Raw genomic sequence first — 13,543 nt, 5'->3', positions numbered from 1 at the left:
TAAGCAGAATAATTCTATTGAACTAGAAAATCAATAGGTGTTCCTCAGAGTACATAAGGCAGTATTTGCTTACTTACTGAATTCAGTGGAGTCCAGCTTTTACCCACAGTTGTGTAAATTGCAAGAAAAGTATTTGAGGTTTTGACTGGCCTCGTATATACAGTGAAGGGTAAAGGCACATTATGCCTCCTATTGGTACCATCTAGAGAAGTAATACAGCCTGTAGCAGTTGAGCAAGTAAGAAGCATGTGTCTCCCTCTACTTCTTCCTTTTCACCCTAATCAGGTAGGAGCTACATCCATTCATAAAACTGTTCTCAGTTGTAACTATCATGAATATATCCAATACAGACTGACCTCTATTCACTATATCATTGGTAAACCAGATATGGATAGGAGGATTTCCAAATCTCAAAAATTATCCTGAAGATTCCAATCACGATACTCGTTGTGATGTGTTAAGTTCACAAATGCTGAAAATTCTCTTCTTTGGAACTATTTTTAATTAGTTGTGTGACTGAGGATTAAAATAAAATAACGTCTATGCTTTAAACATTAAAGATTATCATACTTGGTACAGTGACAAAATTAAGACATGAAATCAAAAGAGGCAAAAATTTAAAAGGCAAACACTGTTTTGCTTCATACTAGTTAGAAGAAATTGTGAAAAAACATGATATTGTTAAATTATTACTTTCAGTGAATGCAGTTGCTTTTAGGTCAATTTATTTTCCTTGAAGTGAGTGACTTCAAAAGCTGTAACAACAAATCTACGTACTTAAAAATTCAGCTGAAATTAGAGAGAAGAAATGTTTTTAAGCATATGAAAGTTACTGACTTTTTAAGATTAGTTTACTTGTCGAGGAATCTACAGTGAGTTTTCTTGTATTAATGCTTTTGTCATCTATAGTAATGATAATAGACTGGCTTCTCTTTGTGTCGGTTCACAGCACTACCTGAGTTTGAAAAACTAAACACTGCCACATCACCTCCAAAAGTCCTGAGAAGAACAAAAAAAAATAGATTTGCTTAGCTAACAGTTTTCAACTGTCAAGTTCCCAGACCAGGGGAACAACTTCCTCAGGTGTTGTTCATCACACACATGACACCATCACAGTTCAGAAGTAGTGTTTAGGTAGAGATCACACCTGGATGAATCAGCTGTGCTTGTGCTATGTGCACTTCTTCCATTACAAAGGGAAAATATTTCCCTGATTAGAAATCAACAGTGGAAAACTAACATTAATGTCTGAGAGATTTTCATTATCACAATTGCTATCTTCTTAATTCTGTTATAAAAGTCACCTATAAGTTATACTAAAGTTAGGTCTGCTAACAGAATACCTTATACACTTCACATAGTCATGCTGGATTAAAGGTTCACTCAACATCTGCATATAATTCTATTTATGATTTTTACTTACTTGATTTATGGCATTTTCTAGAAAGAGGACAAGTAAAAGGCAGCTTGAGGGTCCCATAGAACAGTCAATCCTTAGGATATCATCACTCATGTTAAACAGTCAGTATGTTGTTTTAATCACCTTCTGAATTATAACAGCATTATTCAAGGTTGAAATATTTTATACTTTGAACTGCAAGATATTTATATGCTGTAGGAATTCTCACATTTTAAATTGACTCTAAAGGAATAATGTCTGAAAAGCATCTGTTGTTTACTTTTGAAAAGAAATCTAACATTGCATTTACCCACAGATGGGATGGATTAAACACCATCTTCTATTGCATCTCTTTTACTGCCTCTCAGCAGAGAAAACACCTTTGGGTGTAAAATTCTTCCCAGGAAACTAAGCAAGAGAAAACATTTACAGGAGGATCCCTGCTTCAACCTTGCATAGTTTATATGCTTTCTAAGGCTCAGAATGATGAGGATGTTGGAATCTACAGAAGCAAGTGGTCGGAGCTGGGAATTAATCCATAAAATCAAATTATAAAAGCAACAACATTATTGTTCAATTTAATCTTGTAAACAAAATTGAAACAACAACAAGTGGTGGCAGTTCCTATATTTTAACCTTTGTTTTTCTCAGAAAGCAGGGTACCTTCAGCAGTGTATTTGATACATATTACAAGACTGATTTTGACAACAGGTGATGGGTCACATAATGACCCTCCAGTATGTGCTGAAGCAGAGGACTTTTAAGCTTTTTTTCAGATTAGTGAAAAGTTTATCTTACATTTTGTTCAGATTGTCACCATATTCAGTTCTCTAAAATGAAGGTATTTCTTATTCAGTTTCAAACATGAATTACAAAGGTGATATAAAGCACATTTTCCTGTGTTCCTTTTCCCACCTTGGTCAAATCTGAAAGATGGGGAGAAAGTCAGACCTGGGTCTCAGAAGAGTAAAACCAGAGGTTTTGCTGATGTGGCTGTATTGCCTCTGATTCATAAACAAAGTCATTTAAAGGTAGCTTAGGCTGCTCCGAATGACAAAGCAGTCATGAATGACCAGCTCTGATTTCAGGTCTGGCCACCCAATATTGCGTGAACAATAAACTCATAATCAATCCAGAACTTGTATGGGTTTTGCTACTCCAGCTTGATCCCTACAAGTCAATGAGGTCTCATGGGATTCATTCAAGGGTGCTTAAAGAGCTGGCTGATGTCATAGCGAGACCTCTCTCTGTGGACAACACCCTCAGACACATGATGTGAACTGTGTGGCTGTCATATGCAGGGACGGGAGTTAGACTCCTTGATCCTTGTGCGTCCCTTTCAACTGAGGACATTCTATGATTCTATTACAGATAGGGATAAAGCATTTTCTGTTACTTTGTTAAATTTCCAGAACCCCACAGTGCAGATAGTTGCTTTGGACAGTTGAAGAACAAGCCAGTATTGCATTTATGCCAGACAGGAACTGCTGTGAGGCTGGGGGTTTTCTTAGCCACCCCCAGCTGTGCAAATGCTTCCAAATGAAAGGGAGAACCTGGCCAACTAAATTGTCATAACATTTCCATTAAGGAATTATACAATTATTCATTAAATCCTTGGCTTCCTATTCATCATTAGAAATCTGTGGGTAAGTAGAATAATTTGAGCATTTGCAGCTAATTTACTCCAGGTGTTATTAAACTAGTATGATGTAACTGACATGTTACATATTGCTCATTGCTCAACCTACATGGAGAAAACATGTTGTAACTCCTGAAGCCAGTAAGATGGGAAGAAAACATTTCAGTGAAAAAACTAAACAGTTTTAAGTAACAATTTATCACCATGATCCAGACCATACTTTTGTATTTTATCAACCAAATCACTTCCTTGGTGTGAAACAGAAATTGCATTAATATATTTGAACTGTGAAGGTTTTGTCAAACACAAAAATATAAAATAATGGAGATGAATGTGTACCTGAATGAAAGAAATACAGATCCAGAGAGCAATGCTCATAACATGGAACAGTCAGCCTGTTCACAAAGAGCCTGCCAATGCACACCTCCACAGATGCACTTCACTTATCAAAAAGAAGACCAGATTTGAAAGTGAAGAGAGCTAAAAACCACTGAATGCTTTGTTCTTGCAATGAAGGATGATGACAACCCAAGGAAATACTTTGCATGCCCTGAAGGGAGCTGTAGCAGCTGCAATGAAACACTGCTGGCATTCCATCCTTGAAGAGGAACATCACATTTTGAATCTGTATTGGTATCAGAGTGCAATAATTATTGTTTAGTCTTTTTCATAGTAATAAGATCTGATCCAAGGTTGGTAACGTAGAAAGGTGTAAGAAGAGAGGCAGCTGAGCTGCTGAAAAAAAAAAAAAAAAAAAAAAAAGGTATTGAAGCTGAAAAATCTTCTGATCTTCTGCCACAAATCATTGTCATTACCACATGTGCCAGTTTCTCAAAGCATAACTGTATTGACACACTTCTCAACTGCCCACAGGAGTATTTTGGATTTTCGTCATTGACATTAATTGGAATATTTCCACATGGATTCATAATTGTTAGAAGCTACCATCATTGATCGAACAAGGTCTTAAGTTCATTTTGCTTTTATGCCTTCCCAAGAGAACAACAGTGATTTTCTGGTGACAAACGTGCACTGCACACAACTTTGCATCCATATGCATATCTACTTTTTCTGAGAAGAAAGATAAAAGAAATTAATTCAGCAACAGTGGCAGCAACAGAGAGGCTAGCCAAATTGCCCTGTTCTCACGTACATGGTGGAAGATAAGTTAGACTCCTAATGAGTGTTTCATCTTTTTTGAAAAGGGTATGTTTGGCCTGAAAGTGTGATGTTAGCTATAAGCAGAATATCAAACAAGCTTTTATTTCTGTGGTGAGTACTGTCATGACAACAGACTGGGGTCTGTATTTGAAACTGAAAAATATTTAGACATCTTCTACTTCTTTCAATGTAGGAATCACATATTCAAAATAAGAACAGTACTAATTATATTTTCTATGGATTCAGCATAGAGAATTAGTTACAGAATTGATTAAAAACTGCTATGAAGGTCCGTGATTAAAATATAGCCCTAATCTTTTATCTCTTTTCTCCAAGTCTGAACAACACAACTGCAGAAGACAGGGAAAGAGTGAAAATCAACACCAACCAGCTTCTAACTAGAGCTACTGTACCACTTAGCCCAGCATGCATTTGCACACAGTGCACATGGCTGCAGGATCTTTTTTGTGACTTCTTGTCACTTGTATCTAATTCTCTACATTCCTGGGCGGCGGGGGGGGGGGGGGTGGGAGGAGGGACTGTTGCCCTTTTTTTTTTTAATTTTTATTTTATTTTGGTGAGAAAAATGAGTATGTAAGTAACCTATTCAAAACCAGATTGTAACTTGCTTGGATCACAGATACTTTCCTTTCGTGCTTTTATAGGGGCCATGATGTTATTTGCCTGATTTCTGCTTTTGTCAAATGCTGTGGTGTAAATAAATAAAATTTAGAGCAAAACGTGATTGGCAGTTTTCCTGTGCAAACCAGTTGTAGACCTGTTGCAAGAAATGCAAACTGGTTGGCATTTCCCAGTACTCCTTCTTGGACCATCCATCTGTCTGTCTGTCTGTCTGTCTGTATATTTTAAGCTAATGCAGAGAATATCCTTTGTTTTTCATAAGGATACCTCACGGAGGATTTATCAATCAGCTTTATGGTCCTTTAGCTTGGATTTTCACAGAAACAGAGAGACCATCACTAGAGCACTAAAGATTATTTTTTTTTCTCTTCACTGATGTTGCTTCACTTATTATACTTCATGTCAGTGGTTCCCAGTTAAAGACCAGGGCATCATCTGTGAGGTTCAAGCGTTCTAAAGGTCATGTGCAGCCTTGAGCTTAAGATAATAGCCTCTGAGGTATCTCTACTGGGATCTAGGTATCCCTTCCATCCATACTTTCTTCCTTTCTGCCTGCCTGCCTTTCTGCCTTCCTGCCTTTCTTCGCTTTCTTGCCCCTCTTTTTTTCTTTCTTTTTCCCTTTTTCTTTTTCCTTTTATCTTCTTTCTTTTCCTTCTAAAAGCTGTCTTTCCTGTTCTCTATGTTTTTAATTTTGCTACCTGAATTTTGCTGCCAGCCAGTGAGAGCTGCTTCAGGAACAGGGTGTTTTATTTTCAACATGCCAGCAAAATTACTCTCTTGTTCCATTTACAACACACAATCTCCATTTTATTGTTATCGCTTAATCATGCATTTCTAATGGAAAAAAACAAGGTGTACAGTAATATTTTTATTTGAACATATAAACTGTTCTGTAGTCAAAACATTACTGTGAACCTCAAAAGCGATCCAATCTGTTCATTTTTCGTTCTGTTTATTGTAGTCTCATTTGCCAGAGTATTTTTATACTACCATCCTGGTGCCTTTCCATATATAATCCACAACATCTCAAATGTTTGCCATCACATAAAAAAGTGTTAATATTTTTTCACACATTTAAAAATTAATCTCTTTAGGATATTTTTCACCTTGAAGTTTCTATAAGTCATCAGTGCTTCAGGAAAGTCTATAATTTCTTAAAATGATAAATGCAAAATATTTAATATGCTCAGAGATCACAGAGATGTGCATTATTTAATAGATAATAGTTTCCTAAACACGTACAGCACTAAAACTCACAGTCTCTGCTCCAAAAACTACTACAATATGTTAACTTCAAGTACAAACCATCAATTTTATAGAATGGTTTTAATGGAGAATCAAGCTCAATAAAATATTGGCTTGCAGCTTAAATTATTAACTCCCGCCCTGATTTTGAAGATTTCTGCTTGATTTCTCACTACTTCTGCTACCTTTCTGAGACACACAATCAGATGGTTACTAACTTTTTTCTGGAAGTGGCAACAGTAATTTTGAAACCATGCAGGTGGACAGGAGTTATGAACTTCACCTTCTCCAATCCCATATGAGAAGTCTATAAGCAGCAGAATATTGCATAAAAGGTGGAAGTAGAAAAACATGTCATTTCACCTGGCTACATTTTTTAAATAGAAGATCGACTTCAACTTAATTTTTGAAATGTAAACCAGACAGCAAAATCCCAAAGAGGTTTAAGTGCAACATGTCTGGTAAGTTGAAAGGCCACAGCTGTATGTTGTCCCCTGACCACTAGCTTTCCATATTTCTCTCCAGTTGAGAGAACTGTCATCTGAAAATTTAGTACAAAGATCAAGAAACATTCTCAGTAGTTACACAGGCATAACTACAGTGCCAAAGCTTTGTGCTGCTCCATTAGCAGCTCAGATCTGGACTGTCCTTGAGAAGCACCTCTCTCTCTGCATGGAGTCCATAGCAGCATTATAGTGAATGTTCTCCTACATCAGGCCTCCTTTTTGTTCATTGATCAAGGTGTACACCACTGGACCCATCTCCAAGGTCTTACTAATTTCTTGTATCAGCTGACAACATCAACTAGAAGAAGGATATGTTGAGTCTGTATCAATGGACCTTAGTTCTCAATACCTGGAGAACAGGTATTTAAAATGACAAAAATTAAGTTCTCAAGTACCACAAAGTTAACCCAGATTTGGTAGATACTTGATGTTCTTGATCTTACTTTGATGAGAAGGTTCCTTGAATGGATCAGGGTTAGAAATAAAACATCCTCTGTAAAGCAAACCCCTGATTTGTACAACAACTTACCAGCACAAGCAATCTCTAGCTTCTGTAAACCACCTATGACAATTTCCTTCCCCAAGCTCAACCATGGAGCCCAGACAACAACAAAAAGCCTGAACTAAGGTACTTGAAGACTTCAGCTCCCTTAAATATTCTGCTCACTCACCCTTTAAAAGTGAGACATATTTAAGATCAGTGTAAGTTATATATATGAAAAATAAGTCAATCCAATGCTTTTGCCAAAGAGCAGAAAATTGAGATGCCATCTCCAATGACTCCTGATAGTAGTATCATCATATTGGAATACAAACAGCATAACAAAATACAGGTATTAGAACAACAAATGTTCAGAAAAAAAAAAAAAAAATCTGCACTTCTTCTACTGACCAGAAAACTTCATTGATTCTCTTGGTCTTAAACTTCAATTCATTTTCCCATTACATCATACATGGGTTTATAACAGGTTATTCTTTTGCTTCCAGATTAATAGGGAACCAGAAATTTTTCACTTCTAAATTTTGACCATATTTCTTAGTACATAATCATCCATTATCTACACAGACCACCTGAATCATCATCTTTCAGTCTGAAAAATACATTCCTGTGTATTGTTTTGTGATTATGAACCCACCTCTGTCACTCAAATTCTTATTCCTCTTTTATTGTCAGTGGAATGCTGTAAAACAAAGAAAGAAAAGAGGGGCAACTAGGTTCACCTTTAAACCTTACGGCAGGGTGAAATGTCAGTTGTTAAAATCTGAAGTTGGAAGAGGAAATTATTTGATACAGATACAGACATTATGGCAAAGGAGAATATTAAAAATGTGTACATTTCTACATACTCAAGTCCATGTATTTAATACACTTTTTATCATATACACACAGGAGGAACTATACGTAAATACTACAGTTTTTCAGTGGTATACAGTCCTTCTGCTGCATCTTGTTTCCTTGTAAACTTCAAAAGTGTGAGGTGGAAAAAGAGATGTTTCATTTCTGAGAGTCTTTTTTCACAAGAAAGAGATTTTCATGGTGAAGACAAAGAAATAGTTGCAATGGTGCCTCCATATATTTATCCTGTCCCAATGTAAGTAGGAAATGTGCTGGTTTACTTCACATAAACACACAATTTTATCTCATTTTCTTTCCCTCTCCTTCCTCCTCTCCTTCCTCCTCTCCTTCCTCCTCTCCTCTCCTTCCTCCTCTCCTTCCTCCTCTCCTTCCTCCTCTCCTTCCTCCTCTCCTTCCTCCTCTCCTTCCTCCTCTCCTTCCTCCTCTCCTCTCCTTCCTCGTCTCCTCTCCTTCCTCCTCTCCTCTCCTCTCCTCTCCTCTCCTCTCCTCTCCTCTCCTCTCCTCTCCTCTCCTCTCCTCTCCTCTCCTCTCCTCTCCTCTCCTCTCCTCTCCTCTCCTCTCCTCTCCTCTCCTCTCCTCTCCTCTCCTCTCCTCTCCTCTCCTCTCCTCTCCTCTCCTCTCCTCTCCTCTCCTCTCCTCTCCTCTCCTCTCCTCTCCTCTCCTCTCCTCTCCTCTCCTCTCCTCTCCTCTCCTCTCCTCTCCTCTCCTCTCCCTCTCCTCTCCTCTCCTCTCCCTCTCCTCTCCTTTTTCTCTTTTTCTCTTTTTCTCTTTTTCTCTTTTTCTCTTTTTCTCTTTTTCTCTTTTTCTCTTTTTCTCTTTTTCTCTTTTTCTCTTCTATTTTTTTCTTCCCTTTCCCTTTCCCTTTCCCTCTCCCTTTCCCTTTCCCTTTCCCTTTCCCTTTCCCTTTCCCTTTCCCTTTCCCTTTCCCTTTCCCTTTCCCTTTCCCTTTCCGTTCCTTCACTTCCTTTTTTTTCTTTCCCCTTTTTTCCTTTTCCCCTTTCACTTCATGGCTGTGTGTGTAGGACAATTTTCTTTCTGTGTGTTGTATTTCACTATCTCTTCAACAAGGATTTGGTATCACATTTTTCTCTGCTGCAGTAACTCAAGAAAACATGACTCATTCTGCTAAGATTTCCCAAGTGAATTCAAAACAGTTATATAAACCCCAGTGTTTAAATCCAACCCTTAGCATGTGATAAAAGTGCTGAATAACTATCACATAGTACTATCGGCTTGATTTATCTGCTAAGCTGAAGGAAGTTAAGAAATGGTAAGCAAACTATAGATGGTGTAATAAATGTCTGCCGTCTGATATTACAGAGTTGCTTATATTTTGAACATTTCAATTTTACCTATGATTTTCTTTTCATCTATTTTGTTTGTTACTCCTATGTGATTTTTAGAAGAAGTAATTCCTACAAAATCCTGATTTGCTGAACCACAGGGACTGCCACTAAATGATAGGGTCAGTCACCAGAGAAATGTGCCTAAACTTCAGGTGCATTTCTGTCCTTCTGCTTACAGCTCCTTTCATCATTTCCCTCTATGTCATGTGCCAATCTGATTGATGCCCTAATTCTTTCTCTGCCACTTTATCTCGTAGTTTCTCAGCATGCCTCTTCTTAACAACACAAATTCTGGCTTCCCATGCCCCACCCAGCAACCTCACTGATCAGTAAGGGAGCCAGTCCCTGCGAAGGACTCACCACACAGAGCAACCCTGATCAAATCCCAGTTTAAGTTTCCCCATTCTCAGCATTATACTGCACAGCATCTCCTGACAACCTAGAGGGAAAGTTACTGAAAAGGCCTTGCTTTCTTCTGAATAGAAAATGTCTGCTTTGTCTAGCCTGGAATAGCTTAGTGGAAATTCAACTTCTTCACGATAATCAGTGTTGTAAAATCATTTAATGACCAGTCTCTGATGTTTTTTCTGATGTTGTATGAGGTGATTTTCAGACAGTTATATTTTGTTAAAATTGGACAATGTTTCTTATAACCACAGGATCCCAGAATGTTAGAGATTGGAAAGGACCTCGAAAGATCATCTAGTCCAATTCCTCTGCCAGAGCAGGAACACCTAGATCAAGTTACACCGGAACGTGTCCAGGTGGGTTTTAAATGTCTCCAGAGAAGGAGACTCCACAACTTCCCTGGGAAGTCTATTCCAGTGTTCTGTCACTCTCACAATGAAGTAGTTTGTTCTCATGTAAGTGAAACCTCCGGTGTTCCAGTATGCACCCATTGACCCTTGTCTTATCATTGATTGTCTCAAAGGACATTTCCTCTATAGTCCATAGCTTGAACATTAGCAAATGCCACATTCTTCTGTAAACTAACATCTGAAATGCCATAAGCACATGGAGTCTCTGGCTGTTCTCTTAGGCCCTATAAAAAAAAGTCATGCAACCAGCATGAAAATTCTGTCCAAAATTGTTAAAGCTTGGTGCAGTGTGCCACTCCAGTGTCATTTAGTGCTGGACTTTGCATGAGCCAAGCATATCTAATTTACTTCTTATTGCCTGTTTAGCGACTTAAAATGAAGGGCTTAGACACTTGGAAATGCAGGGAGAAAAAAACATTGGATTTATTTATTCATTTTCTCACAATTTTGTAATTTTGCTTACTGTTTCAAACTATTTTTACTGCTATTTAGAAACTAATTCACAGAATCAAGGAGTCATACAACATCCTGAGTTGGAAGATTGTTAGACTCTAGATTTATACTACATAAACAAAACAAAAGCCGCCTGAAAATATTCCATCAATAGAAAGAGGTGATGGTTAGCAGTGTAACTGCCTAATGCATGTTAGCACTATTATCACTACAACTCATAGACCCATTTCTGTTTTTTCCCAGAAAATTTAAATGATCCTGCAGGGAACACACAGTTAATAACATTACAGAAATAAATGGCTCAATTGCTTCTACCTGACATCCTTATTAACCATATGAGTCTAATCAAATACGGAAGATTCTTGTCAATGAACTGGCACAGACTAACCTGAGGTCTTGTTTCAATATTGCAAACATAATGATTAGCAGCTGCCCAGAAACTCTAGAAAGAAAATTGTAAGAAACTGAGACCTTTTTCTAATTCTGCATTTTTGTTGTGAAAATTAAGGTAATATGCTCTTGTCTTTCTGTACTTAATCAAAAACAGATACAGAGGAGCCAAAAGTGGGGGGGGGGGGAGCAAAAGTGATACTATGGTTATAGTGTTTATAGGGGAATTAAGTAAGTTTCCTAAAACAAGAGACACTAAGTTACTGTGTTTTCATAAAATCATCTCATTATCATATTAAAAACTATTAAAGTTTTATATTACTTCTCATTGTCTTTTAAAATAATTCCATATACTAATGTCATATGTCTAAAGGAAGACTGTGTCAATAAAATAACCTGTGTTACTCTGTTTAATTTCTGAATGACAACTACTCTGCATTTTTTAAAAATAAAAAAAAAACAAAACAAAAAACCCTAGGAATATATAATTTTTCCAGAAAATGAAAGCTTCTCTTTTAATTGGAAGCAAACACACTTCAATATATTTCTTGAGAGTTACAAGTTTTACACATTATGTATGATTAAAAAAAAAAAAGCCAACAACAACAAAAGCTATGGGGAAAACTCTCTAGCCCACCTCTATTTCATATTTATTGTTGTTGGCGTGCAAAGAATGAAGTTTTTCTTTGCAGTGAACACCCAAAGAGTTCCCTTATATTTGAAGTTTTATGCAGCCGTAGACTTTGCATCCAGTAAGACACGTCTTTACAATACGAGAGTTCTTCACACCTCCCTTGTCCAGATACATGCAAACCCCAGATATAGCTATCCTTCTACTTAGCCAAGCCCTGTTTCTGAGTGAAAAAATCCTCACTCCCTAGTCAGACACACTTGTTCTAGATCTGATCAGAAGCTTCCAAGGTAACTACATGGTGGAATTTGATGTCTAAAAACACAGGTACAGGAGATTAAATATCTAGCCTGTGGGAGATGGTAGCCATTTTTTATATTTAAATTCTTATTAGTATGTTCACCCCATAATTACTGTAACAAAAATTACTGGAAAAAAAATCATGTTTGGCCAGATGGTGCTTCAAAGTTCCTCTTTCATTATGATTATCTATGAAGATGAGCAATAACATAGCCGGTTACATGCACTCACAGTATATGAGTTGCAATCTCTGGATTGCAACAAAGTTTAGTCAACAGATAAAACCCTAACATCCAAGATATGGCCATTTCAAGAAAAGAAATTTCAACAAAAGAGCTTTCAAGTCCTAACACAGGGCATCCTATGAGTTTTGGACACAGGGAGCATCAGGCAGCCACTGGAACACAGCTGTCTGGTTCATGTACAAAATAATCCTTTCCATATGAAAGTTCCATTTCAAAATAATTATGGATCTAGGATCACAATTCAAAATTAGCAGAATGACAATGTAGAAGTCTTGCACGCTAACTAGCCATGAGCCAAATTTGTACTGAAAAAAAAAAAAAAAGAATACAAAAAAAAGTTTTAGAGAACTGCGCAAGTCACAGGCATAATATACACAGATTGTGTGCTCTTGAGACTGTATATAAATAAAGATAATACTACTGATCATTGAGCAGTAAAAAAGTGCAGTGGAAAAAGAAAGAAATAAAGATGTTCAAAATAAATTTCCAGGATCACAGAGTTCTTAAGAGAGGTCCAAGAATGTACCTGTATCACCTGTGAGGTTTCTTTCACAGAAAGTATTTTCTTCCTTAGGAAGGATAAATACCACCACTCCAGAGTCAGAAAAACAAACAAACAAACACACAAACAAACAAACAAAACAACAAACAAAACAACAACAAAAAAACCCACGCAGTGAAATAGATTTCTCATAGTAGTTAAATGCTTGCAAGAATAGCTGAAACAAGTTCTATGTGATGCAAGCCAAACTCAGAGTTGATTTAAGTAGGTCTAACTCTGTTTAACAAAGTTGTACAAGTTCGAGTTTAGATCTTTTTCATCATCACAAAATAGTCAACCTAAGTGACCTAAAATGAAATGTGTTTTTTCTTTGAAGTTCTCCCTAGTGAGAAAGTGAACATTAGTGATCATAACATAGGTATTAAGGTTCTGACAAAAGTGATGTGGCATGTTCAGTGTGAACTCTGACTCCTTGCTTCCTACACTCCACTGAGAGTTGCACCTTACATCCAAAAATAGTAAAAAAAAAAAAATAAATCTCAGGGTCTGCATCTGAGTTGAATTTGATTGGAAGGAAATATTAAAGGGACTGTACACTATATATGTAAAGGAAGAGAAAGAAAAGAACCTGGGCATAAAGAAAAACGGCTAGGTACTGAAGACCCAAAAGTTAAGCATTGTAAGAAAAAAAAGGGGCTCTGGAGAATAGGTTTGCAGAGCTTACAGTAACAAAAGTGTTTTGATGGTTTTTCAACTACTAATGAAAGCAGCATGTAGTTAAAATGTAAATGGTTTTGTCCCAAAAGCCAATGTATTATGTTACTACATTACAATGCCTGCGTGTATAAAGCATATTTGTATAAATAAGACACAGCAGAGAACCTAAAGGGCTCAATTCTTGGTTCTTTA

This window comes from Columba livia, chromosome Z (genome assembly GCF_036013475.1).
Source record: "Columba livia isolate bColLiv1 breed racing homer chromosome Z, bColLiv1.pat.W.v2, whole genome shotgun sequence".
Lineage (NCBI taxonomy): Eukaryota > Metazoa > Chordata > Aves > Columbiformes > Columbidae > Columba > Columba livia.
Note: the sequence above shows the minus strand (reverse complement) of the source record.